The sequence below is a fragment of the Bos mutus genome, chromosome 3, assembly GCF_027580195.1.
Source record: "Bos mutus isolate GX-2022 chromosome 3, NWIPB_WYAK_1.1, whole genome shotgun sequence".
Taxonomy (NCBI): domain Eukaryota; kingdom Metazoa; phylum Chordata; class Mammalia; order Artiodactyla; family Bovidae; genus Bos; species Bos mutus.
Window position 1 is genome coordinate 4755401 of NC_091619.1, and position 23667 is coordinate 4779067.

At 65.3% G+C, this 23667-nt stretch overlaps 12 non-coding genes across 12 annotated transcripts; 7 read left to right on the plus strand and 5 right to left on the minus strand.

Annotated features, from left to right (window-relative positions):
* Window positions 1-2830: 2830 nt before the first annotated feature.
* Window positions 2831-2902, minus strand: TRNAD-GUC (transfer RNA aspartic acid (anticodon GUC)). The gene has a single exon. It is a non-coding gene; the product is annotated as a tRNA-Asp (tRNA).
* Window positions 2903-3455: 553 nt separating this feature from the next.
* On the plus strand, window positions 3456-3538 carry TRNAL-CAG (transfer RNA leucine (anticodon CAG)). The gene has a single exon. It is a non-coding gene; the product is annotated as a tRNA-Leu (tRNA).
* Window positions 3539-4956: 1418 nt separating this feature from the next.
* Window positions 4957-5028, plus strand: TRNAD-GUC (transfer RNA aspartic acid (anticodon GUC)). The gene has a single exon. It is a non-coding gene; the product is annotated as a tRNA-Asp (tRNA).
* Window positions 5029-5835: 807 nt separating this feature from the next.
* Window positions 5836-5907, plus strand: TRNAG-UCC (transfer RNA glycine (anticodon UCC)). Its single transcript has one exon. It is a non-coding gene; the product is annotated as a tRNA-Gly (tRNA).
* Window positions 5908-6207: 300 nt separating this feature from the next.
* TRNAE-CUC (transfer RNA glutamic acid (anticodon CUC)) lies at window positions 6208-6279 on the plus strand. Its single transcript has one exon. It is a non-coding gene; the product is annotated as a tRNA-Glu (tRNA).
* A 6190-nt stretch (window positions 6280-12469) lies between these two features.
* On the minus strand, window positions 12470-12540 carry TRNAG-GCC (transfer RNA glycine (anticodon GCC)). The gene has a single exon. It is a non-coding gene; the product is annotated as a tRNA-Gly (tRNA).
* Window positions 12541-13824: 1284 nt separating this feature from the next.
* TRNAL-CAG (transfer RNA leucine (anticodon CAG)) lies at window positions 13825-13907 on the minus strand. The gene has a single exon. It is a non-coding gene; the product is annotated as a tRNA-Leu (tRNA).
* A 577-nt stretch (window positions 13908-14484) lies between these two features.
* TRNAD-GUC (transfer RNA aspartic acid (anticodon GUC)) lies at window positions 14485-14556 on the plus strand. Its single transcript has one exon. It is a non-coding gene; the product is annotated as a tRNA-Asp (tRNA).
* Window positions 14557-15302: 746 nt separating this feature from the next.
* Window positions 15303-15374, plus strand: TRNAG-UCC (transfer RNA glycine (anticodon UCC)). Its single transcript has one exon. It is a non-coding gene; the product is annotated as a tRNA-Gly (tRNA).
* Window positions 15375-15673: 299 nt separating this feature from the next.
* TRNAE-CUC (transfer RNA glutamic acid (anticodon CUC)) lies at window positions 15674-15745 on the plus strand. Its single transcript has one exon. It is a non-coding gene; the product is annotated as a tRNA-Glu (tRNA).
* A 6170-nt stretch (window positions 15746-21915) lies between these two features.
* On the minus strand, window positions 21916-21986 carry TRNAG-GCC (transfer RNA glycine (anticodon GCC)). The gene has a single exon. It is a non-coding gene; the product is annotated as a tRNA-Gly (tRNA).
* A 1275-nt stretch (window positions 21987-23261) lies between these two features.
* TRNAL-CAG (transfer RNA leucine (anticodon CAG)) lies at window positions 23262-23344 on the minus strand. Its single transcript has one exon. It is a non-coding gene; the product is annotated as a tRNA-Leu (tRNA).
* Window positions 23345-23667: the final 323 nt, after the last annotated feature.

The window sequence follows — 23667 nt, forward strand, 5'->3', positions numbered from 1 at the left end:
AAGAAATCTTTTCCTCCTCTTCCCTGCCTGTCACAAAATATTAGAAAACAGAGGTGAACCAAACAACTAACTGCTCCATTTTCGCCTGGAATTTGGAGGAAATGTAAAAGCTTGAGACAGTTTCCACTCAGCAATATTTTTCAGAGAAAGAAGAGACTCACGCAAAGATCGAACCCAGGCACTGTCAGAAAAACATGGTCCCAAGGGAAAGAGAAAACTAAGGCTGCGCCTACAGGACTCTTTATTAAGACAAAAGGAAAACTGAAACAGGGCCTCATAGACCCTTTCAGACAGAAAGAGGACACTCTGTCCTAAGGGCATGCCTCAAAGACTTTGCCTTAATGAGGCTTTTTAAAGAATATTAAGGGCCTTGGCCTCCACTAGCCTCACCAAGAGCCCAAAGTAAAAAAGGGCTTATCTCAAAGAGATTTGTGAGTGTGGTTTTTGTCCAATAAGTGAAATATATAATGACATATAAAAAACTCTTCAAGTCTTTAAAGGGAGTACATCAGCTTGAACTGAAAGGGATAGAGACAAAATTAAAAGAAGCCTTGGATCTCCAAATTTTGATGGACAGAAAGCAGGCTGGGGGCGGGGGGTGGGGGGGGGGGAGGATCAGCTGCAAATGCTATTCTTATGGAAGAGTAAGGATAACTCAGGGGATGATACTGAGAGGCAGATAATCATTCCCGGTGAGCAGCAGTGGGCCTTACAGAACTGGCAGCGTGTATCAGGCTGGATGTTAAAAGTACCGTGAACCAGTGATTGCTCTTGTGCCTCCAATTTCCCCCTTTTGAATGGCAATGGACACTAACCCAAGACCTTCCCAACACTGCATATGAAGTTACCATGGTGGCAAAAGAAGGGTGTTTTGTGGCTAAATGGTAGTAGAGACCTGTAGCTATTTTGTGTGGTAGCAGCCCCGACTTGTAACAGCCCACTGGCTGTGAGATTCTGTAGGAAAGCCACTCTCAAAGGATTTCCTTCCAGGGAAAAAAGGACAGGAATGTTTGTTTCACTGCAGATAACTCCTGCTGATTAGGATGTGGAAAACTAAGAAATATCTCTTACTAGACAATTGATTCATAGCATTCTGGATTAGAACGATGTCTAAAAGTAAGGTGGAGAAAAAGGAAGACTGGGACATCAGTAGCAGAATCTTTAATGATCCTGACTCAAAATTGTAAAGGCCTTGTGGGGAGGGGAAAATGGATAAACGGATCACTGTTTGGTGAGGAGTAAAAACTAAACTTCCAGTGCGGAGCACCTACTAGTGTATACAGAAGCAGAAATATATTATCCTACAAATGAAGCTTACCGAATGTTAGAAATTGATGTTACCTCAAAATATTTACTTGATAAACATCCATGAGCGGGAGTGAACCAACAACCTCTCACTAAAGAGCCAAACACACCAACGGGTTGCAAAATAGAAACCGAGGAGGCAAGCTCATTACTGCAGATTTTATGCAGAGATATTTCCACAAACACTACATTGCTCCTCTAAGACACCTGTTGCCTAGATTTCAAATTGCAAGTATGTCTCACCCAGGTGATTGTAATAATTTAAGTAAAAACTTAACCCAGAATACACGAGTCGCCCTATTTTCTGATCTCGGAGCAACCCTGGACTACGGGGCGCTAGGGTCCTGCCGGGGAGATGAGTGGGTTAAGGAGAGGAAAAAGAAACCATTCCTGCCTGGGAATCGACCCCAGACAGAGGCGATGATACCATCGAAACCTAACCACTAGAACACCAGGGAGCGTGGGGGTTCGGCCCTCGCCTGCTCCTGCTGAACCCAGCAAATCCATGCCACCCGCCCCGCGCCACCTTGCTGCCCACACCCGGCCCTTGCAAGTCCAGCCGCCCGCCGGCCCTGTCAGTCCGCCTGCCCTGGCGTGCCCTCTTGCATTCAGCCCCCTCAAAACACTGCGCGCGCCGGCAGCTTCTTGTACAAACACCAAAAGCCGCGGGGCCAGGGGGCTGGCTCCCCGCTCCCAGCTGTCTCTCCCGCGAATGCCCATGACGGGAGGGCGGTGGAACTCAGCAAAATTCAGGCCCTTTGCGTTGTCAGGGATCGAACCCGAGTCAACTGCTTAGAAGGGAAATATGTTCACTACTATACCACCATCGCTGCACAGCCAAGGGAGACGCCGGCACCGGGCTCAGCCCAGGCACTCTCGCCGACACTGCGGCATCCCTGCCAGGACGCCCAGTCAGCCGGAGGCTCTGCGAGCCAGCGCTACGCAGCTGCCGGGGTCCACGGGCCCGCCCGCCTCGGGCCGGCGCTCCCACGGCCTTCCGGCCCTCCGGCTCTTCGCTCCCCGCCGCGGCCCGCGACGCTTCCACCCTCATCCCCGGGGGGCAATGCGGGGTACGCAGCTTCCAGCACCCAGCTGGCCTAAGCCCGTCTCCACCCGGCGCTGGGCGAGGCCACTTCCCACGACGACAGGGGGACACGGGACCCACCCGCCTGCACGCGTCCTGGGGCTGTGCCGAGCCGCACGGCGGGAACGTCGCGAGCCTAGGACCCACTGAGGCAGCCACTGTGGGTGGGTGCGTGCGCGGGCGAGCCGCAAGATCCGGCTATGGTCGGGCGAGGGCGTGGGGTCGCCAAGGAGGGCCTCGCTCCACCGTGGCGACCGTGCGCCCGGCGACCACAAAGGGCTCAGGCAGGAGGGCTGCACGGGGAGAGGGGGTCGACGGTGGCTAGGCCGGGCACCACCGTTGGTGGCGCCATGGCGCCTCGCCCAAAGGCAGAGGGAGGAGACGAAGGGACCCTGGGGGCCTGGCGGCAGGACAGAGCGGACACCAAAAACGGTGTGTGGCCTCCCCGTCGGGGAATCGAACCCCGGTCTCCCGCGTGACAGGCGGGGATACTCACCACTATAGTAACGAGGATGCCAGCAACCGTCCTGCCGCCCGGCCGCTCCAGGCTCTCGGGCTGCCTGCCGACGCGTCCCCCTGCCCTGCACGGGCCCCCGGCCACCGCGGGTCCGGACCCAACCGCGCACCCAACCAACCGCCTCGCTCACAGCGGCAGCCCGCCACCCCGACAGGGTCCCGGACCCCCGGGGCACTGGACACTCCCCAGTGCGCGCCGCCTCTTGCCTCCCACGCGGGCATTCCGCCGGGAGAAGGGGGCCCGAGAAGGCAAGCGAGGCTGCGAGGACACGGTGGGCGCGCGCCGGCCGGCGTCGGGCCAGGAGAGGCGTGGCTGGGGAGGGGCCGGCCCGCCCACGGCCCGGCTGGGTCCGGGGAGCGACCGGCGGCCGAGCCAGGCGCCTCGGCCGGCCGCCGCGCGCCGGCTCCGTCGACACCCACCCCGGACGGCCGCCTGCCTGCCTGCCTGCCTGGCTGGCGCGGCGCGGCGCGCGGCCCGCCAAGGGCGCCGGGGCTCGCGCCGCGTCGGGTCCCAGCCAGGCGAGCGGCCACGCGCCCAGCCAGGCCCGCCGTCAGGATGGCCGAGCGGTCTAAGGCGCTGCGTTCAGGTCGCAGTCTCCCCTGGAGGCGTGGGTTCGAATCCCACTCCTGACAAGCCAGTCTTTTGGCCAGCCTGACAAACGCACCCGTCCTCCCGGCGCCACTGCCTTTCTCCACACACGCCCTCCCCCCGCCACCTGCACCCCACCCCAGGAACCTTCAGTCCTCCTCAGCGCATCTTTCCTCCCAAGATGGCTGAGGCTGCAGCTGCTGATTTTCTGACTGCCACTTGCCCACCCCCGCCGAAACACGCCCACCCGCGCTCCCACCCACGCCCACCCACGCCCATCCACGCCCACGGCCGCGCTCCAGCTCGCCCCGGTCCACGCCGACTCAAGCAGCCCCGCGGCGGGTGGCAAGCCTTCTTCGCTTCGCCGGCGCTCCGACCTCTGCCTGGGGAACGGCCAACTCGCTGTCGTAGCCTTGCTTCAACGTCCGCAGCGGCCGCTCTCCCTCTGGACGGCGTCCTGTCCTCCCCGCCCGCCCCGCCGGCCCGCCTGCGCTCTACAGCCACAGGGAGACAGCCGAGCCCCCGCCTTGCCTTGGCCGGGCTACACCTGCCTGGCGCCCGCCCGGCACGCGTGCCACCCAGCCTTCTTGCTGGCCAGCGAACACCGACCTTCCTTGCACGAGTCCGTCCCTGGAAGCGTGCTCCTCTGGGGAGGGAGCGGAAGCCCTGCGTGCCCGTGCAGCCCACCCACAGGCGCCCGGCCGGCGACCCCGACCTCGGCGCCACCGCGCCCGTTACTGGGGGAAGACGCTGCCCGGGCCGGAGCCAAGCCCGACTTGGCGTGGTCCCTGCCTCAGCCGGCAGTCCCCGAGCCGGGAGCCGCTCTGCCAAAGGGCCCCTCCTCACCACCACCACCCTGTCAGAGCCGGACCCCGGGAGCGCTGTCGGCCAGAGCGCAGGAGCCAGGCTCACACGCTTTTGGGTCCCTGGGCATGAGCGCCGCTCGGGGGGAGGGGGGTCGGCAGAGGAGGGGCTCCAGGGCGTCGCGCTCCCGCGCTCGCGGTTCGCGCACAGCCCGAGCCCCGCATCCCGGCCCCCACCCGCTCTCGCACGCCCTACCCCGGCCAGGCCGGAAAGTCAGCACGCCAGAGGCACTTTGGGTCGAGAACCGGCACGTCGCGAGACCGTCTGCGCGCGGCCGCAGCGACCACACAGCGCCTGCACCTGACAGGGATCCCGGCGCGGGGCAGACCGCGTGGACTGCCGGCCCCCTCAGACGACACCGAGAGGCTCGCGGCGGCCGTGGTCGGCGCAGAAGGCGCGGGACGGGCCGAGTGGGCCCGCGTTCCGCCGACCCGGGGTCCCCCCGAGACCGCCGCGCCCTGGGGTCGTGCATGTGCCGGGATCCTGGCTTTCAGGTAGCCCGCCCGTCGTCTCCTGCTACGATGGAGCAGATAGATGCCCATGGGCGAGCAGTAAGCAGTGAGGGGCCGGTGGCGGCCAGGGCCTCTGGTCGCCGCCGTCCTCGTTAGTATAGTGGTGAGTATCCCCGCCTGTCACGCGGGAGACCGGGGTTCGATTCCCCGACGGGGAGGCCACACACCTTTTTTGTGGCCGGCCCGGTCGCTCTCTGTCCTGCCGCCAGGCCCCAGAGGCCCTTCGTCTGGTCCCGCCGCCTTTGGGCGAGGCGCCAGGGCGCGGTGCGCGGCCTAGCCACCGTCGACCGTGGCCGCTCGGCGCCGCCAGGTAGGCGCCTCTTCTGTCCCCCTCTCCCGTGCGGGCCTCCAGCCCGAGCCCTTTGTGGTCGCCGGGCGCACGGTCGCCACGGCGCCGGCGAGCGAGGGCCTCCTGGCCACCCCGACCAGAGCCTTGCCCGACCTCCCCGGCCGCCCACGCACCCCACTGGCTGCCCCAGTGGGCTCCTAGGGCGCGACGCCCCCCGCCCCCGCCGGGCGGCTCGGCACAGCGCCGCGACGCGTGCAGGCAGCTGGGTCCCGTGTCCCCAGGTCGTCTTGGGAAGTGGCCGCGCCCAGCGCCCGGTGGAGAAGGGCTTTGGCCAGCTGGGTGCGGGAAGCTGCGTGCCCCGCGTTGCCCGCCGGAGGTGAGGGCGGAGGCGTTCGCGGGCCGCGGCGGGGAGCGAAGGGCCGCAGGGCCGCAAGGCCGTCGGGCCGGTGGACCACGGCAACGGCGTAGCGCTGACGCGCATGGGGCGCCGCGCGGCTGCTGGTGGCGCCGGCGGCGGCGCAGAGCCTCCGGCTGACGGGGCGTCGGGGCAGGGATGCGGAGGCGGAGGCGGTGGCGGCAGGGGTGGCGGCGGGGGCGGCAGGGGCGGCGGCGGCGACGGCGAGAGTATGCTGGGGCGAGCCCGGGGCCGGCGTCCGGCGGCCGCCCGGGCTGTGTAGCGTTGGTGGTATAGTGGTGAGCATAGCTGCCTTCCAAGCAGTTGACCCGGGTTCGATTCCCGGCCAACGCAGCGGGCCGACCTTTTGCTGAGCTGCACCGCCCTCCCGGCAGGGGCGATGGCGGGGAGAGAGAGCTGGGAGCGGGGAGCCAGCCCGCTGGCCCGCGGCTTTTGGCGTGTGTGCGAGAAGCCGGCGGCGCGCGCAGTGTTTTGAGGGGGCTGAAAGCAAGACGGCACGCCAAGGCAGGAGGACTGACGGGGCCGGCGGGCGGCTGGACTTGCAAAGGCCGGGTGTGGGCGGCAAGGTGGCGCGGGCGGGTGGCACGGAGGCGCTGGGTTCAGCGGGAGCAGGCGAGGGCCTTGCCCCGACGCTCCCTGGTGGTCTAGTGGTTAGGATTCGGCGCTCTCACCGCCGCGGCCCGGGTTCGATTCCCGGTCAGGGAAGCCTTTCTTCTTCCTCTCCGGAGGCCTGCCACCTGCCGGGGTCCTCGCCGGCGACCCTCCCACCTTTACCCTTTTAGCCTACGCAATGGCAACCCACTCCAGTCCTCCTGCCTGGAAAACCCTATGGACCGAGGAGCCTGGGAGGCTGCAGACCATGGGGTCGCTAAACGTCCCATAGGACCGAGCGACTTCACTTTCACTTTTCACTTGCATGCATTGCAGAAGGAAATGGCAAGCCACTCCAGTGTTCTTGCCTGGAGAATCCCGGGGACCGGGGAGCCTGGTGGGCTGCCGTCTATGGGGTCGCACAGAGTCGGACAGGACTGACGCGACTTAGCAGCTCAGCACTGCGCCAGAGGCCCCCGGGACCCTGCACCTCCAGCCCAAGCACGATTCAGGCCACCTCCGCCGTCCCCCGGGGCAAACCTTCGTTGGCCGCAGTGGCAACCTCGCGCCGCTTTCACCACGACCGGCCTGAGGCCTCCCATCCCCCGCCTCCCTCCCTCCTGAGGGGCTGCGGCTGCTGGCCCTGGTGGCGGCCGTGAAGCTCCTGGGCTTGTGCTGGTTCTCCTGGTGTCGGGGGGGGGGGGGGGGCGGGGCCGGTGAGGAGGTGGGGTGGGATAGGGCGGGGTGGGGATAGGGGCGGGGGTAGGGGCGCGAGCTGTGGTGGTCGCCAGCGGGGGCCAGCAGCGGCAGGGGCGGTGGCCGCAGCCGAAGGTGAGCGAGGGGGATGTGCCTCGGAGAGTGGGGGCCAGTGGCCACGGACACGCCTGCCTTCCCATGTCCCTCATGCCAGCCCCGTCTCTGGGCGGCTTGGCGACTGCGTGCCAGGTCCCGGGCTGGCTGTGACTCCCGTATGGTGCTGGTGTCTCCAAGAGGGTTCTGGTCTTGAGTGGGCTCTGGGAGGCGGACCACGGCGCCCGGGAGGCATCGGGATCAGTTCAGTCGCTCAGGGCACTGCAGCAGCCAGGCTTCCCTGTCCATCACCAACTCGCGAGGCTTGCTCAAACTCCTGTCCGTCCAGTCGGGGATGCCATCCAAGCCTCTCGTCTTCTGTCGGGTCGTCCCGGTCTCCTCCTGCCTTCCATCAGGGTCTTTCCCCGTGAGTCAGTTTTGCGGGTCGGGTGGCCAGAGGATTGGCGTTTCGGCTTCAGCCTCAGTCCTTCTAATGAATATTCAGGACTGATTTCCTCTAGGATGGACGGGTTGGGTCTCCTCGCAGTCCAAGGGACTCTCAAGAGTCTTCTCCAACACCGCAGTCCAAAAGCATCAATTCTTCGGCACTCATCCTTCTTTATACTCCACCTCTCACATCTGTACGTGACCGCTGGAGAAACCGTAGCTTTCACGAGACAGCCCCTCGTCACAGACCTCGTCTCTGCTTTGCGACATGCTGTCCAGGTTGGTCGTAGCTTTTCTCCCAAGGAGCGAACGTCTTTTCATTTCGCCGGCGCGGCCGGCGTCTGCAGTGCTTTGGGGCAGCCCCCCCAAATGAAGTCTTTCCCGCTTTCCGTTCTTTCCCCGTCTATTTGCCATGAAGTGATGGGACGGGATGCCATGATCTTAGTTGTCTGAATGTTGAGTTTGAAGCCAACGTTTTCACTCTCCTCTTTCACTTTCCTCAAGGGGCTCTTTAGTTCTTCTTCGCTCTCCCCGAGGCAAAGGGGTGAAGACGGATGTGGACCTGTGCCTCGAATCCCACCACCGCTTAGTGGAAGTGAGAGAGCTCGCAGATCCGGGGGGGCGGGCCGGCCCGGCTGGGCAAAGCTAGCCCACCGGCCTGGAGGCGGCAGATGCGCTCGAGGCAGCGATGCCTGCCAGGGAGGACTACCCAACCATCAGGGTGTTTCCCTTGCCTGACCACAGCTCTCAATCCTACCGGACTGAGGCAAGATTTCCCCAGGCCTCCCTCCCCCACTCGTAACCAAAGGTGGGCACTGGGGCGCCCTCACACCCACACCCACCCCCCCACACACACACCCACCCACCCACCCACACACACACACACACACGCACAGCGCCCTGTTCCCCGCACCCCTCCCCTAGTTATGACATCTACGAGTTTCCCATTCTCATCCAACTGGCTATCCAGGATCCACTCCATCCCTCTCGCCAACCCGTCATTGTCTTCCCCTAGGAACTCTCCCCGAGGGGAATCGCCCAGCACAGTCTCCCCTTGGGCCAATCTCGAGGTCGTCTTTCCCCAAAGGGTTTCATTCCACGTCCGTTCAAGGACTGTGTCCTTCGGAGGGGAAGTGGCCGGCCGACCAAGGGCACCAAAGTGCGGCGAGGGCGGCACACTCGGGTGGGATGGCGCCGAGTCCCCTGTGGGAAAGGAGCCCCCGTGGCCCGATGTGTGCTTGCCGTGGCCAAAGGAGGTTTCCTTGAGGCCCCTGCCGGGGCCGTGGGCATCAGCGTGCGTGGGGGAGAGTATGGGACGAAGGTGCTTGGGGCCATGGCTGGTGGGCGCCCCACGTGGATCAGGGACCTGGGCAGAGCGATCGCAGGGAGAGGGGGCGGCGGCGAGCCGAGAGGCTGGCAGGCAGGCCCAGGGGTGCTTGGGTGGAGTCTTCCTGGAGGGCCAGCAAGAGGGGATGGGTGGGGCTCGAGGGAACCTGGCCGAAAGATCGGCAGGCCGCTCCAGCAGGCGCTCTGCAGGAGCATGGGCGAGGTGGCAAAGCCCTGCCAGGCGCATGTGAGAGGCTGGGATGGATCTGTGGGAGGTAGGGGTGGGCGTAGGGTCGGGGTGGGTCCGCGGAGCCGGAGGGAGGCCCGCACTGGTGAACCTCAGGGCAGGGCAGGCCAGGCCAGGCCAGGGCAGGACGTGGGAGGGGTGGCCCGAGCTCCAGGGCGTTGGTGGCGGGGCCGGGGCGGGGGCGGATGGGTCCGAGCCTGGAGTTGGAGGGAAAGGCAGAGGGCAGGCCGTGACAGTGATGGGGCTGTGGCATGAGGAAGATGGTGGGGGAGCACTCCATTCATTTGGGCGGGGTGGCGGGTGAGCGGGCGAGCCACACTGGTGCGCGGTGCTGCAGGCTGCTCAGGCTCAGCGGTGGGCTGAGGACGCAGGCAAGCCAACGACAGAAACGGGGTCCCAGATGGGGGCCAGACCTGGTCCGAGATGGGTGGGCCCCCCTTACCGCCCCAGAGACCAAAGTCACCACTCATCAGGAGCAAATGTCCAGTCTCGGGTGTGACATGGCTGGGGGCACACGGTGGGATGGGGAGTGGTGGTTGGCCGCTCGGGTGGCTGAGATTTCACGAGGACCAAGGAGAGCTCCCATGTGACCGAGCACAACCGTCCCTCCAGGGTACACACCCGCAGAGGGCAAACCTCGGGGAGGTCTGAGGGTGCCCACACCGCCACGGACACGGCGACACTGTTTGCCATGGCCAAGACACGGAGCAAACCCCAGCGCCCATCCACACGTGGCGGGCCCGAGAAGAGGTGGCACAGATGTAGCATGGAACCATCACTCAGTCATAAAGAAATAAGTCAAGTGTTGCCACTTGTCACAAGCAATGATGGACCTAGAGACTCTTACACTTGGTGAAGCACGTCAGACCGCGTTGGACAAAGGCATGTGGAACGTGTGAAAGAATACAAAACGGAGCTATTTGCCGAGGAGAAACCCACTCACGCAGAAAACCACCTTAGGGGAACGCCAGCGGAAAGGCAGCGCTGGAGGGATGCGTGTGCAGCTGGGACGAACAGATACGCAGGACCCTGGATAAAGGGAGAAGCGCCAAGGTGATCCAGTTCAACACAGGGAATAAGCGTCAGTACCCTGGAATCCCCTCGAGTGGACAAGAATCTGAAAACATACATGAAATCCAAAATCCCGTGTACAACACGGGAAACAGAATCACTTTGCGGTCCATCGGAAACGAGCACAATATTGGAAACCCACTGTGCTTCAGCAACAACCGTGACTCCGACAATGGAATCGGCTTTGCAGAAGAAACGAAATCAACAGGCAAGTAAGTCGGCCGGGAACAGACGAGCTGTCCCAATCCCACCCTGGGTACATACCCGTGAGAGCCGCAACTCTTCATTCGGAAAGACACATGCAAACCCCACGGTCATAGCAGCACTGCTTGCCATAGCCGAGACGTGGAGGAAACCCTAGTGCCCATCCCCAACGGCTCACCCGCGTAGGTGCCATACCAGAGACAGGGAGAGAATGGGATGGCACTGAGCCGTCCACGCGAGTGCATTAGTGTCACTGGCAGCAACAGCGGAAGCTGGAGCTGCGCAATATTACCCTTGGTGAGGGAAGTCAAACAGGCAGGGTCACAGATGGGTGGAATCTTAAGTGTTGTACAAATTCACCCCTGTGGCAACCAGCGACAGACTCTCAGACTCGGGAAAGCAGCCTCGGGCTTCCCAAGGGCAGAGTCACGGACGGAGGGATGGATGAGGAGCCGGGCTCAACGGATGTACCGTACCAGTACTGCGTAGAAAGGAGAGGAGCAACAAGGAGACACGGGATACTACAGGGAATGAGATCCCGTATCCTGTTCACCTGTAACGGAAACCGATCTGAAACCCTCATCCCACCTGCACAGGAGGGAATCACAACGCTGTACAGCGGACACGGGCACCAGGCTGTAGTTGTACACTTCCAGAACAACAACTGCCACTCCGGGGAAGTCAATCAGTCGAGGATCGGTCCACCAGTAGGACAAAGAAGAGCTCACATGATGATCCAGCAGACCCAATCCCGGCTACTCATCGGGAAAAGACAACACGCCCAATGGGAAGAGAGGCGGGCATCCCCCAGGGTCATCGCAGCCCTCGGTGCCGTAGCCGAGACGTGGGAAACCCTCACGTGCCCGTCGGCCCGTGGCCGGCACGAGAAGGTGAGGCAGATACGTACCGTGGAATATGACGCAGCCATCAAGTAGGAGCGGCCATCGCCATGGGCCCCAACGCCGGACGGACCCACAGAAGGGTCCACTGCCTGAAGTGAGTCGGGTGGAGAGGGACAAAGCTCTGTGGACTCGAACAACGAATACCAGTGAATCTGTGTGCAAAGGGGAAACCGACCTTGAGACGGAGAAAACGTGCATAGGGCTAGCCAAGGGGAAAGGCAGGGGAGGGACGAAGTTGGAGTCGGATCAAGAGATAGGAAATACTGTACTTACAGTCGATGAGCAACAGAGCTTTCCTCTGTAGCATGAGAACTGTATTCGTGTCTCGCCTTAACCTACACTGGAAAATCACCTGGAAAAGAACAGGGGACTGAATCACTTTGCCGAGCACCTGAGACTAACCCAGGACTGTAAAGCAGTTCTCCTCGTGTTGGAAGAAGCAGAAAGAGGAGCAGGCCCTGGCCTGGGGTAGGGGGTGGGGGGAGGCAGGCCAGTGCGCCAAATGCAAAGGCAGGTTCCTGGACAGCCTGGGATTTGGAATGGCTCAGGGAGGACCTGGGCGTGGTGGGGGGTGGGGGGGGGTGTGCAAATGGGGGAGGTGGGGAGCCGGGTGGGGGTGGGATGGGGGTTGCGTTTGGGGAAGTAGGGGCACGGTGAGGGTGCAGGCTGAGGTGGTGGTGCTCTTGGGGGCAGGGCTGATGCTGAGGTGAGGCGCGCAACAGGGTTTCAGGGGCATGGGGTGGTGTTTGAGGCGGTGAGGCCGTCCCTGTTGGAGACCCATTTCTGCCGAGGGACGGGAGCTGGTGGACTTCTTTGGAACTCCTCCTGCAAGACGCTGGTCCAGGGACCCTCCAGGCGAAAGGGAGGTATGCTTGCCAGATGTGGCAACTTCCTTGCTCCTGACTGTGCAAACGTAGTGTGATTGATTCTCGGAGTGTGGGGAGAGTGAGGCAGGGAGCTTGGAGACGGACCTTGTGAAAGGTGAAGAGGTGGTGCGGGCGGCTGCCAGGCGGGGGCTATTCCTTCCAAGTGCAATCCCTGAGCCCCCCGGCTGGGTCCGGGTGAGGAAGCCAGCAAACACAAGAAAGGCGCCTGGACGCACCGGCGGCTGAGCCCGCAGGGCTTGGGGCCACGGAGGCTTGGCAGCAGGGCCTCTTCTGGGTGCGGTGGGGCGGGGTGGTGGGCGTCTGCGTGGGAGGGGCAGCGGGCGGAAGGTAGCAGCCAGCGGTTGCAGGAGCGCTGCCTGGAGCGCCTTTCAGCAGGCAGACCTAGCTGGGCTCTGGGGCTGCACTGCGGGACCAAAAGGGGACGCTGTGGCTGCATGGGCCGGGAATCGAACCCGGGCCTCCCGCGTGGCAGGCGAGAATTCTACCACTGAACCACCCATGCACCGATGGCCAACGCCGCCCGACGCTGCCCCAGGGGCGCTGACCGCCATCCGCCCGGCACTGCTCACTGCTCACTGCTCGCCCGTCGCCCGTCGGCATCTATCTGCTCCATCGGAGCAGGAGACGACGGTGGGGATGGAAGTGGGGGGGGGGGTGGCGACCTGAAAGCCAGGATCCGGGCACGTGCAGGACCACAGGGCGCGGCGCTCTCGGAGGGTCCCACTCGGCCCGTCGCGCGCCTTCTGCGCGGACCACGGCCGCCGCGACCCTGTCGGTGTCGCCCGAGGGGGCCGGGAGCCGACGCCGTCTGCCCGGCGCCGAGATCGCTGTCAGGTGCAGGCGCAGGCGCTGCGTGGTCGCTGCTGCCGCGCGCCGACGTTCCTCTCAGCGACCGCCGTTTCCCGACCCAAAGGCGTGTGAGCCCGGCTCGTGCGCTCTGGCGGACCGCGCGCCCGAGGTCCGGCTCTGACGGGGTGGTGGTGCTGGTGAGGAGGGGCCCTTTGGCAGAGCGGCTCCTGGCTCGGGGACTGCCGGCTGAGGCAGGGAGCGCGCTCTGGAAGGGCTTGGCTCCGGCCCGGGCAGCGGCTTCCCCGGGAAGGTCGGGGGCGCCGGCCGGCCGCCGGTGGGCGGGCTGCACGGGCACGTAGGGCTTCTGCTCCCTCCCCAGAGGAGCACCCTTCCCGGGACGGACTGGTGGCAGGAAGACCGGTGTTCGCTGGCCAGCAGGAAGGCTGGGAGGCACGTGTCCCTGGCGGGCGGCAGGCAGGTGTGGCCCGGCCAAGGCCGCAAGGCGCAGAAGCGTCGAGGGCACGCAGCAACCCCCCTGGCGGGCAAGGCTGGGGCTCGGCCGCCTCGGTGTGACTGGGGAGCGCAGGCGGGCCGGCGGGGCGGGTGCGGAGGACAGGGTGCCGGCCGGAGGGAGAGCGGCCGGGGGCGGACGTGGAAGCAAGGCTGCGAGAGCGAGTTGGCCGTTCCCCGGCAGAAGTCGGAGCGCCGGCGACGCGAGGAGGGCTTGCCAGCCGCCGCGGGGCTGCGTGCTTCGGTGCGGCCGGGGGCGGGGCGGGGCCGTGGGAGTGGGAGGGTGGGCGAGGGTGGGCGAGGGGGAGGCGGGGAGGCAGGAAAACCAGCAGCTGCAGCTGCAGCCAGCTGGGGAGGAAAGATGCGCTGAGGAGGACTGAAGGTTCCTGGGGTGGGGGTGCAGGTGGCGGGAGGCGGGGCGTGTGTGGAGCAAGGCAGTGGCGCGGGGAGGACGGGCGCGTTTGTCCGGCGGGCCAAAAGGCTGGCTTGTCAGGAGTGGGATTCGAACCCACGCCTCCAGGGGAGACTGCGACCTGAACGCAGCGCCTTAGACCGCTCGGCCATCCTGACGGCGGGCCTGGCTGGGCGCGTGGCCGCTCGCCTGGCTGGGACCCGACGCGGCGCGAGCCCCGGCGCCCTTGGCGGGCCGCGCGCCGCGCCGCGCCCCGCAGGCAGGCAGGCAGGCAGGCAGGCAGGCAGGCAGGCAGGCAGGCGGCCGTCCGGGGTGGGTGTCGACGGAGCCGGCGCGCGGCGGCCGGCCGAGGCGCCTGGCTCGGCCGCCGGTCGCTCCCCGGACCCAGCCGGGCCGTGGGCGGGCCGGCCCCTCCCCAGCCGCGCCTCTCCTGGCCCGACGCCGGCCGGCGTGCGCCCACCGTGTCCTCGCAGCCTCGCTTGCCTTCTCGGGCCCCCTTCTCCCGGCGGAATGCCCGCGTGGGAGGCAAGAGGCGGCGCGCCCTGGGGAGTGTCCAGTGCCTCGGGGGTCCGGGACCCTGTCGGGGTGGCGGGCTGCCGCTGTGAGCGAGGCGGTTGGTTGGGTGCGCGGTTGGGTCGGGACCCGCGGTGGCCGGGGGCCCGTGCTGGGCAGGGGTCGCGTCGGCAGGCAGCCCGAGAGCCCGTGAGCGGCCGGGCGGGAGGACGGTCGCCGCCGTCCTCGTTAGTATAGTGGTGAGTATCCCCGCCTGTCACGCGGGAGACCGGGGTTCGATTCCCCGACGGGGAGGCCACACACCCTTTTTGGTGGCCCCGGTCGCTCTCTGTCCTGCCGCCAGGCCCCCAGAGGCCCTTCGTCTGGTCCCGCCGCCTTTGGGCGAGGCGCCAGGGCGCGGTGCGCGGCCTAGCCACCGTCGACCCCCTCTCCCCGTGCGGGCCTCCAGCCCGAGCCCTTTGTGGTCGCCGGGCGCACGGTCGCCACGGCCGAGCGAGGGCCTCCTTGGCCACCCCACGGCCTTGCCCGACCAGAGCCGGAGCTTGCGGCCCGCGGGGCCGCCCGGCCGCCCACGCACCCACTCCCACTGGCCGCCTGAGTGGGCTCCTAGGCTCGCGACGCCCCCGCCGTGCGGCTCGGCACAGCGCCGCGACGCGTGCAGGCAGCTGGGTCCCGTGTCCCCAAGTCGTCGTGGGAAGTGGCCGCGCCCAGAGCCCGGTGGAGAAGGGCTTTGGCCAGCTGGGTGCGGGAAGCTGCGTGCCCCGCGTTGCCCGCCGGAGGTGAGGGCGGAGGCGTTCGCGGGCCGCGGCGGGGAGCGAAGGGCCGCAGGGCCGCAAGGCCGTCGGGCCGGTGGACCACGGCAACGGCGTAGCGCTGACGCGCATGGGGCGCCGCGCGGCTGCTGGTGGCGCCGGCGGCGGCGCAGAGCCTCCGGCTGACGGGGCGTCGGGGCAGGGATGCGGCGGCGGCGGCGGCGGCGGCGGCGAGAGTATGCTGGGGCGAGCCCGGGGTCGGCGTCCGGCGACTGCCCGGGCTGTGTAGCGTTGGTGGTATAGTGGTGAGCATAGCTGCCTTCCAAGCAGTTGACCCGGGTTCGATTCCTGGCCAACGCAGCGGGCCGACCTTTTGCTGAGCTGCACCGCCCTCCCGGCAGGGGCGATCGGGGGAGAGAGAGCTGGGAGCGGGGAGCCAGCCCGCTGGCCCGCGGCTTTTGGCGTGTGTGCGAGAAGCCGGCGGCGCGCGCAGTGTTTTGAGGGGGCTGAAAGCAAGACGGCACGCCAAGGCAGGAGGACTGACGGGGCCGGCGGGCGGCTGGACTTGCAAAGGCCGGGTGTGGGCGGCAAGGTGGCGCGGGCGGGTGGCATGGAGGCGCTGGGTTCAGCGGGAGCAGGCGAGGGCCTTGCCCCGACGCTCCCTGGTGGTCTAGTGGTTAGGATTCGGCGCTCTCACCGCCGCGGCCCGGGTTCGATTCCCGGTCAGGGAAGCCTTTCTTCTTCCTCTCCGGAGGCCTGCCACCTGCCGGGGTCCTCGCCGGCGACCCTCCCACCTTTACCCTTTTAGCCTACGCAATGGCAACCCACTCCAGTCCTCCTGCCTGGAAAACCCTATGGACCGAGGAGCCTGGGAGGCTGCAGACCATGGGGTCGCTAAACGTCCCATAGGACCGAGCGACTTCACTTTCACTTTTCACTTGCATGCATTGCAGAAGGAAATGGCAAGCCACTCCAGTGTTCTTGCCTGGAGAATCCCAGGGACGGGGGAGCCTGGTGGGCTGCCGTCTACGGGGTCGCACAGAGTCGGACAGGACTGACGCGACTTAGCAGCTCAGCACTGCGCCAGAGGCCCCCGGGACCCTGCACCTCCAGCCCAAGCACGATTCAGGCCACCTCCGCCGTCCCCCGGGGCAAACCTTTGTTGGCCGCAGTGGCAACCTCGCGCCGCTTTCACCACGACCGGCCTGAGGCCTCCCATCCCCCGCCTCCCTCCCTCCTGAGGGGCTGCGGCTGCTGGCCCTGGTGGCGGCCGTGAAGCTCCAGGGCTTGTGCTGGTTCTCCTGGTGTCGGGGGGGGGGGGGGCGGGGCCGGTGAGGAGGTGGGGTGGGATAGGGCGGGGTGGGGATAGGGGCGGGGGTAGGGGCGCGAGCTGTGGTGGTCGCCAGCGGGGGCCAGCAGCGGCAGGGGCGGTGGCCGCAGCCGAAGGTGAGCGAGGGGGATGTGCCTCGGAGAGTGGGGGCCAGTGGCCACGGACACGCCTGCCTTCCCATGTCCCTCATGCCAGCCCCGTCTCTGGGCGGCTTGGCCACTGCGCGCCAGGTCCCGGGCTGGCTGTGACTCCCGTATGGTGCTGCTGTCTCCGAGAGGGTTCTGGTCTTGAGTGGGCTCTGGGAGGCGGACCACGGCGCCCGGGAGGCATCGGGATCAGTTCAGTCGCTCAGGGCACTGCAGCAGCCAGGCTTCCCTGTCCATCACCAACTCGCGAGGCTTGCTCAAACTCATGTCCGTCCAGTCGGGGATGCCATCCAAGCCTCTCGTCTTCTGTCGGGTCGTCCCGGTCTCCTCCTGCCTTCCATCAGGGTCTTTCCCCGTGAGTCAGTTTTGCGGGTCGGGTGGCCAGAGGATTGGCGTTTCGGCTTCAGCCTCAGTCCTTCTAATGAATATTCAGGACTGATTTCCTCGAGGATGGACGGGTTGGGTCTCCTCGCAGTCCAAGGGACTCTCAAGAGTCTTCTCCAACACCGCAGTCCAAAAGCATCAATTCTTCGGCACTCATCCTTCTTTATACTCCACCTCTCACATCTGTACGTGACCGCTGGAGAAACCGTAGCTTTCACGAGACAGACCCTCGTCACAGACCTCGTCTCTGCTTTTCGACATGCTGTCTAGGTTGGTCATAGCTTTTCTCCCAAGGAGCGAACGTCTTTTCATTTCGCCGGCGCGGCCGGCGTCTGCAGTGCTTTGGGGCAGCCCCCCCAAATGAAGTCTTTCCCGCTTTCCGTTCTTTCCCCGTCTATTTGCCATGAAGTGATGGGACGGGATGCCATGATCTTAGTTGTCTGAATGTTGAGTTTGAAGCCAACGTTTTCACTCTCCTCTTTCACTTTCCTCAAGGGGCTCTTTAGTTCTTCTTCGCTGTCCCCGAGGCAAAGGGGTGAAGACGGATGTGGACCTGTGCCTCGAATCCCACCACCGCTTAGTGGAAGTGAGAGAGCTCGCAGATCCGGGCGGGGCGGGCCGGCCCGGCTGGGCAAAGCTAGCCCACCAGCCTGGAGGCGGCAGATGCGCTCGAGGCAGGGATGCCTGCCAGGGAGGACAACCCGACCATCAGGGTGTTTCCCTTGCCTGACCACAGCTCTCAATCCTACCGGACTGAGGCAAGATTTCCCCAGGCCTCCCTCCCCCACTCGTAACCAAAGGTGGGCACTGGGGCGCGCCCACACCCACACCCACCCACCCCCACACACACACACACCCACACACCCACACACACACACACGCACACGCACAGCGCCCTGTTCCCCGCACCCCTCCCCTAGTTATGACATCTACGAGTTTCCCATTCTCATCCAACTGGCTATCCAGGATCCACTCCATCCCTCTCGCCAACCTGTCATTGTCTTCCCCTAGGAACTCTCCCCGAGGGTAATCGCCCACCACAGTCTCCCCTTGGGCCAATCTCGAGGTCGTCTTTCCCCAAAGGGTTTCATTCCACGTCCGTTCAAGGACTGTGTCCTTCGGAGGGGAAGTGGACGGCCGACCAAGGGCACCAAAGTGCAGCGAGGGCGGCACAATCGGGTGGGATGGCGCCGAGTCCCCTATGGGAAAGGAGCCCCCGTGGCCCGACGTGTGCTTGCCGTGGCCAAAGGAGGTTTCCTTGAGGCCCCTGCCGGGGCCGTGGGCATCAGCGTGCGTGGGGGAGAGTATGGGACGAAGGTGCTTGGGGCCATGGCTGGTGGGCGCCCCACGTGGATCAGGGACCTGGGCAGAGCGATCATCGCAGGGAGAGGGGGCGGCGGCGAGCTGAGGGGCTGGCAGGCAGGCCCAGGGGTGCTTGGGTGGAGTCTTCCTGGAGGGCCAGCATGAGGGGATGGGTGGGGCTCGAGGGAACCTGGCCGAAAGATCGGCAGGCCGCTCGAGCAGGCCCTCTGCAGGAGCATGGGCGAGGTGGCAAAGCCCTGCCAGGCGCATGTGAGAGGCTGGGATGGATCTGCGGGAGGTAGGGGTGGGCGTGGGGTCGGGGTGGGTCCGCGGAGCCGGAGGGAGGCCCGCACTGGTGAGCCTCAGGGCAGGGCAGTCCAGGCCAGGGCAGGACCTGTGAGGGGTGGCCCGAGCTCCCGGGCCATGGTGGGGGGGGGGGGGATGGGTCCGAGCCTGGAGTCTGGAGGGAAAGGCAGAGGGCAGGCCGTGACAGTGATGGGGCTGTGGCATGAGGAAGATGGTGGGGGAGCACTCCATTTGGCCGGGGTGGCGGGTGAGCGGGCGAGCCACACTGGTGCGCGGTGCCGCAGGCTGCTCAGGCTCAGCGGTGGGCTGAGGACGCAGGCAAGCCAACGACAGAAACGGGGTGCCAGACGGGGGCCACACCTGGTCCGAGATGGGTGGGCCCGCCGTACCGCCCCAGAGACCAAAGTCACCACTCATCAGGAGCAAATGTCCAGTCTCGGGTGTGACATGGCTGGGGGCTCAGGGTGGGATGGGGGGGTGGTGGTTGGGAGCTCGGGTGGCTGAGATTTCACGAGGACCAAGGAGAGCTCCCACGTGACCGAGCACAGCCCTCCCTCCAGGGTACACACCCGCAGAGGGCAAACCTCGGGGAGGTCTGAGGGTGCCCACAGCGCCACGGACACGGCGACACTGTTTGCCATGGCCAAGACACGGAGCAAACCCCAGCGCCCATCCACATGTGGCGGGCCCGAGAAGAGGTGGCACAGATGTAGCATGGAACCATCACTCAGTCATAAAGAAAGAAGTCAAGTGTTGCCACTTGTCACAAGCAATGATGGACCTAGAGACTCTTACACTTGGTGAAGCACGTCAGACCACGTTGGACAAAGGCATGTGGAACGTGTGAAAGAATACAAAACGGAGCTATTTGCCGAGGAGAAACCCACTCACGCAGAAAACCACCTTAGGGGAACGCCAGCGGAAAGGCAGCGCTGGAGGGATGCGTGTGCAGCTGGGACGAACAGATTCGCAGGACCCTGGATAAAGGGAGAAGCGCCAAGGTGATCCAGTTCAACACAGGGAATAAGCGTCAGTACCCTGGAATCCCCTCGAGTGGACAAGAATCTGAAAACATACATGAAATCCAAAATCTGTACACGGGAAACAGAAGCACTTTGCGGTCCATCGGAAACGAGCACAATATTGGAAATGCACTGTACTTGAGCAACAACCGTGACTCCGACACTGGAGTCGGCTTTGCAGAAGAAACGAAATCAACAGGCAAGAAAGTCGGCGGGAGACAGGGGCGCTGTCCCAGTCCCACCCTGGGTACATACCCGTGAGAGCCGCAACTCTTCATTCGGAAAGACACATGCAAACCCCACGGTCATAGCAGCACTGTTTGCCATAGCCGAGACGTGGAGGAAACCCTAGTGCCCATCCCCAACGGCTCACCCGCGTAGGTGCCATGCCAGAGACAGGGAGAGAATGGGATGGCACTGAGCCGTCCACGCGAGTGCATTAGTGTCACTGGCAGCAACAGCGGAAGCTGGAGCTGCGCAATATTACCCTTGGTGAGGGAAGTCAAACAGACAGGGTCACAGATGGGTGGAATCTTAAGTGTTGTACAAATTCACCCCTGTGGCAACCAGCGACAGACTCTCAGATTCAGGGAGGCAGCCTCGGGCTTCCCAAGGGCAGAGTCACGGACGGAGGGATGGATGAGGAGCCGGGCTCAACGGATGTACCGTACCAGTACTGCGTAGAAAGGAGAGGAGCAACAAGGAGACACGGGATACTACAGGGAATGAGATCCCGTATCCTGTTCACCTGTAACGGAAACCGATCTGAAACCCTCATCCCACCTGCACAGGAGGGAATCACAACGCTGTACAGCGGACACGGGCACCAGACTGTAGTTGTACACTTCCAGAACAACAACTGCCACTCCGGGGAAGTCAATCAGTCGAGGATCGGTCCAACAGTAGGACAAAGGAGAGCTCACACGATGATCCAGCAGACCCAATCCCGGCTACTCATCGGGAAAAGACAACACGCCCAATGGGAAGAGAGGCGGGCATCCCCCAGGGTCATCCCAGCCCTCGGTGCCCTAGCCGAGACGTGGGAAACGCTCACATGCCCGTCGGCCCGTGGCCGGCACGAGAAGGTGAGGCAAATACGTACCGTGGAATATGACGCAGCCATCAAGTAGCAGCGGCCATCGCCATGGGCCGCAACGCCGGACGGACCCACAGAAGGGTCCACTGCCTGAAGTGAGTCGGGTGGAGAGGGACAAAGCTCTGTGGACTCGAACAACGAATACCAGTGAATCTGTGTGCAAAGGGGAAACCGACCTTGAGACGGAGAAAACGTGCATAGGGCTAGCCAAGGGGAAAGGCAGGGGAGGGACGAAGTTGGAGTCGGATCAAGAGATAGGAAATACTGTACTTACAGTCGATGAGCAACACAGCTTTCCTCTGTAGAATGAGAACTGTATTCGTGTCTCGCCTTAACCTACACTGGAAAATCACCTGGAAAAGAACAGGGGACTGAATCACTTTGCCGAGCACCTGAGACTAACCCAGGACTGTAAAGCAGTTTTCCTCGTGTTGGAAGAAGCAGAAAGAGGAGCAGGCCCTGGCCTGGGGTAGGGGGTGGGGGGAGGCAGGCCAGTGCGCCAAATGCAAAGGCAGGTTCCTGGACAACCTGGGATTTGGAATGGCTCAGGGAGGACCTGGGCGTGAGGGGGTGCAAATGAGGGAGGTGGGGAGCCGGGTGGGGGTGGGATGGGGGTTGCGTTTGGGGAAGTAGGGGCAGGGTGAGGGTGCAGGCTGAGGTGGTGGTGCTCTTGGGGCAGGGCTGATGCTGAGGTGAGGCGCGCAACAGGGTTTCAGGGGCATGGGGTGGTGTTTGGGGTGGTGTTTGAGGCGGTGAGGCCGTCCCTGTTGGAGACCCATTTCTGCCGAGGGACGGGAGCTGGTGGACTTCTTTGGAACTCCTCCTGCAAGACGCTGGTCCAGGGACCCTCCAGGCGAAAGGGAGGTATGCTTGCCAGATGTGGCAACTTCCTTGCTCCTGACTGTGCAAACGTAGTGTGATTGATTCTCGGAGTGTGGGGAGAGTGAGGCAGGGAGCTTGGAGACGGACGTTGTGAAAGGTGAAGAGGTGGTGCGGGCGGCTGCCAGCCGTGGGCTATTCCTTCCAGTGCAATCCCTGAGCCCCTGGCTGGGTCCGGGTGAGGAAGCGGGCAAACACAAGAAAGGCGCCTGGACGCACGGGCGGCTGAGCCCGCAGGGCTTGGGGCCACGGAGGCTTGGCAGCAGGGCCTTTTCTGGGTGGGGTGGGGGTGGGGTGGTGGGCGTCTGCGTGGGAGAGGCAGCGGGCGGCAGGTAGCAGCCAGCGGTTGCAGGAGCGCTGCCTGGAGCGTCTTTCAGCCGGCAGACCTAGCTGGGCTCTGGGGCTGCACTGCGGGACCAAAAGGGGACGCTGCGGCTGCATGGGCCGGGAATCGAACCCGGGCCTCCCGCGTGGCAGGCGAGAATTCTACCACTGAACCACCCATGCACCGATGGCCAACGCCGCCCGACGCTGCCCCAGGGGCGCTGACCGCCACCCGCCCGGCACTGCTCACTGCTCGCCCGTCGCCCGTCGGCATCTATCTGCTCCATCGGAGCAGGAGACGACGGTGGGGAGCGGGGAGAGGGGGCGACCTGAAAGCCAGGATCCGGGCACGTGCAGGACCACAGGGCGCGGCGCTCTCGGAGGGTCCCACTCGGCCCGTCGCGCGCCTTCTGCGCCGACCACGGCCGCCGCGACCCTGTCGGTGTCGCCCGAGGGGGCCGGGAGCCGACGCCTCCTGCCCGGCGCCGAGATCCCTGTCAGGTGCAGGCGCAGGCGCTGCGTGGTCGCTGCGGCCGCGCGCCGACGTTCCTCTCAGCGACCGCCGGGTCCCGACCCAAAGGCGTGTGAGCCCGGCTCGTGCGCTCTGGCGGACCGCGCGCCCGAGGTCCGGCTCTGACGGGGTGGTGGTGCTGGTGAGGAGGGGCCCTTTGGCAGAGCGGCTCCTGGCTCGGGGACTGCCGGCTGAGGCAGGGAGCGCGCTCAGGAAGGGCTTGGCTCCGGCCCGGGCAGCGGCTTCCCCGGGAAGGTCGGGGGCGCCGGCCGGGCGCCGGTGGGCGGGCTGCACGGGCACGCAGGGCTTCTGCTCCCTCCCCAGAGGAGCACCCTTCCCGGGACGGACTGGTGGCAGGAAGACCGGTGTTCGCTGGCCAGCAGGAAGGCTGGGAGGCACGTGTCCCTGGCGGGCGGCAGGCAGGTGTGGCCCGGCCAAGGCCGCAAGGCGCAGAAGCGTCGAGGGCACGCAGCAACCCCCCTGGCGGGCAAGGCGGGGGCTCGGCCGCCTCGGTGTGACTGGGGAGCGCAGGCGGGCCGGCGGGGCGGGTGCGGAGGACAGACAGGGTGCCGGCCGGTGGGAGAGCGGCCGGGGGCGGACGTGGAAGCAAGGCTGCGAGAGCGAGTTGGCCGTTCCCCGGCAGAAGTCGGAGCGCCGGCGACGCGAGGAGGGCTTGCCAGCCGCCGCGGGGCTGCGTGCTTCGGTGCGGCCGGGGGCGGGGCGGGGCCGTGGGAGTGGGAGGGTGGGCGAGGGTGGGCGAGGGGGAAGCGGGGAGGCAGGAAAACCAGCAGCTGCAGCTGCAGCCAGCTGGGGAGGAAAGATGCGCTGAGGAGGACTGAAGGTTCCCTGGGGTGGGGGTGCAGGTGGCGGGAGGCAGGGCGTGTGTGGAGCAAGGCAGTGGCGCGGGGAGGACGGGCGCGTTTGTCCGGCGGGCCAAAAGGCTGGCTTGTCAGGAGTGGGATTCGAACCCACGCCTCCAGGGGAGACTGCGACCTGAACGCAGCGCCTTAGACCGCTCGGCCATCCTGACGGCGGGCCTGGCTGGGCGCGTGGCCGCTCGCCTGGCTGGGACCCGACGCGGCGCGAGCCCCGGCGCCCTTGGCGGGCCGCGCGCCGCGCCGCGCCCGGCAGGCAGGCAGGCAGGCAGGCAGGCAGGCAGGCGGCCGTCCGGGGTGGGTGTCGACGGAGCCGGCGCGCGGCGGCCGGCCGAGGCGCCTGGCTCGGCCGCCGGTCGCTCCCCGGACCCAGCCGGGCCGTGGGCGGGCCGGCCCCTCCCCAGCCGCGCCTTTCCTGGCCCGACGCCGGCCGGCGCGCGCCCACCGTGTCCTCGCAGCCTCGCTTGCCTTCTCGGGC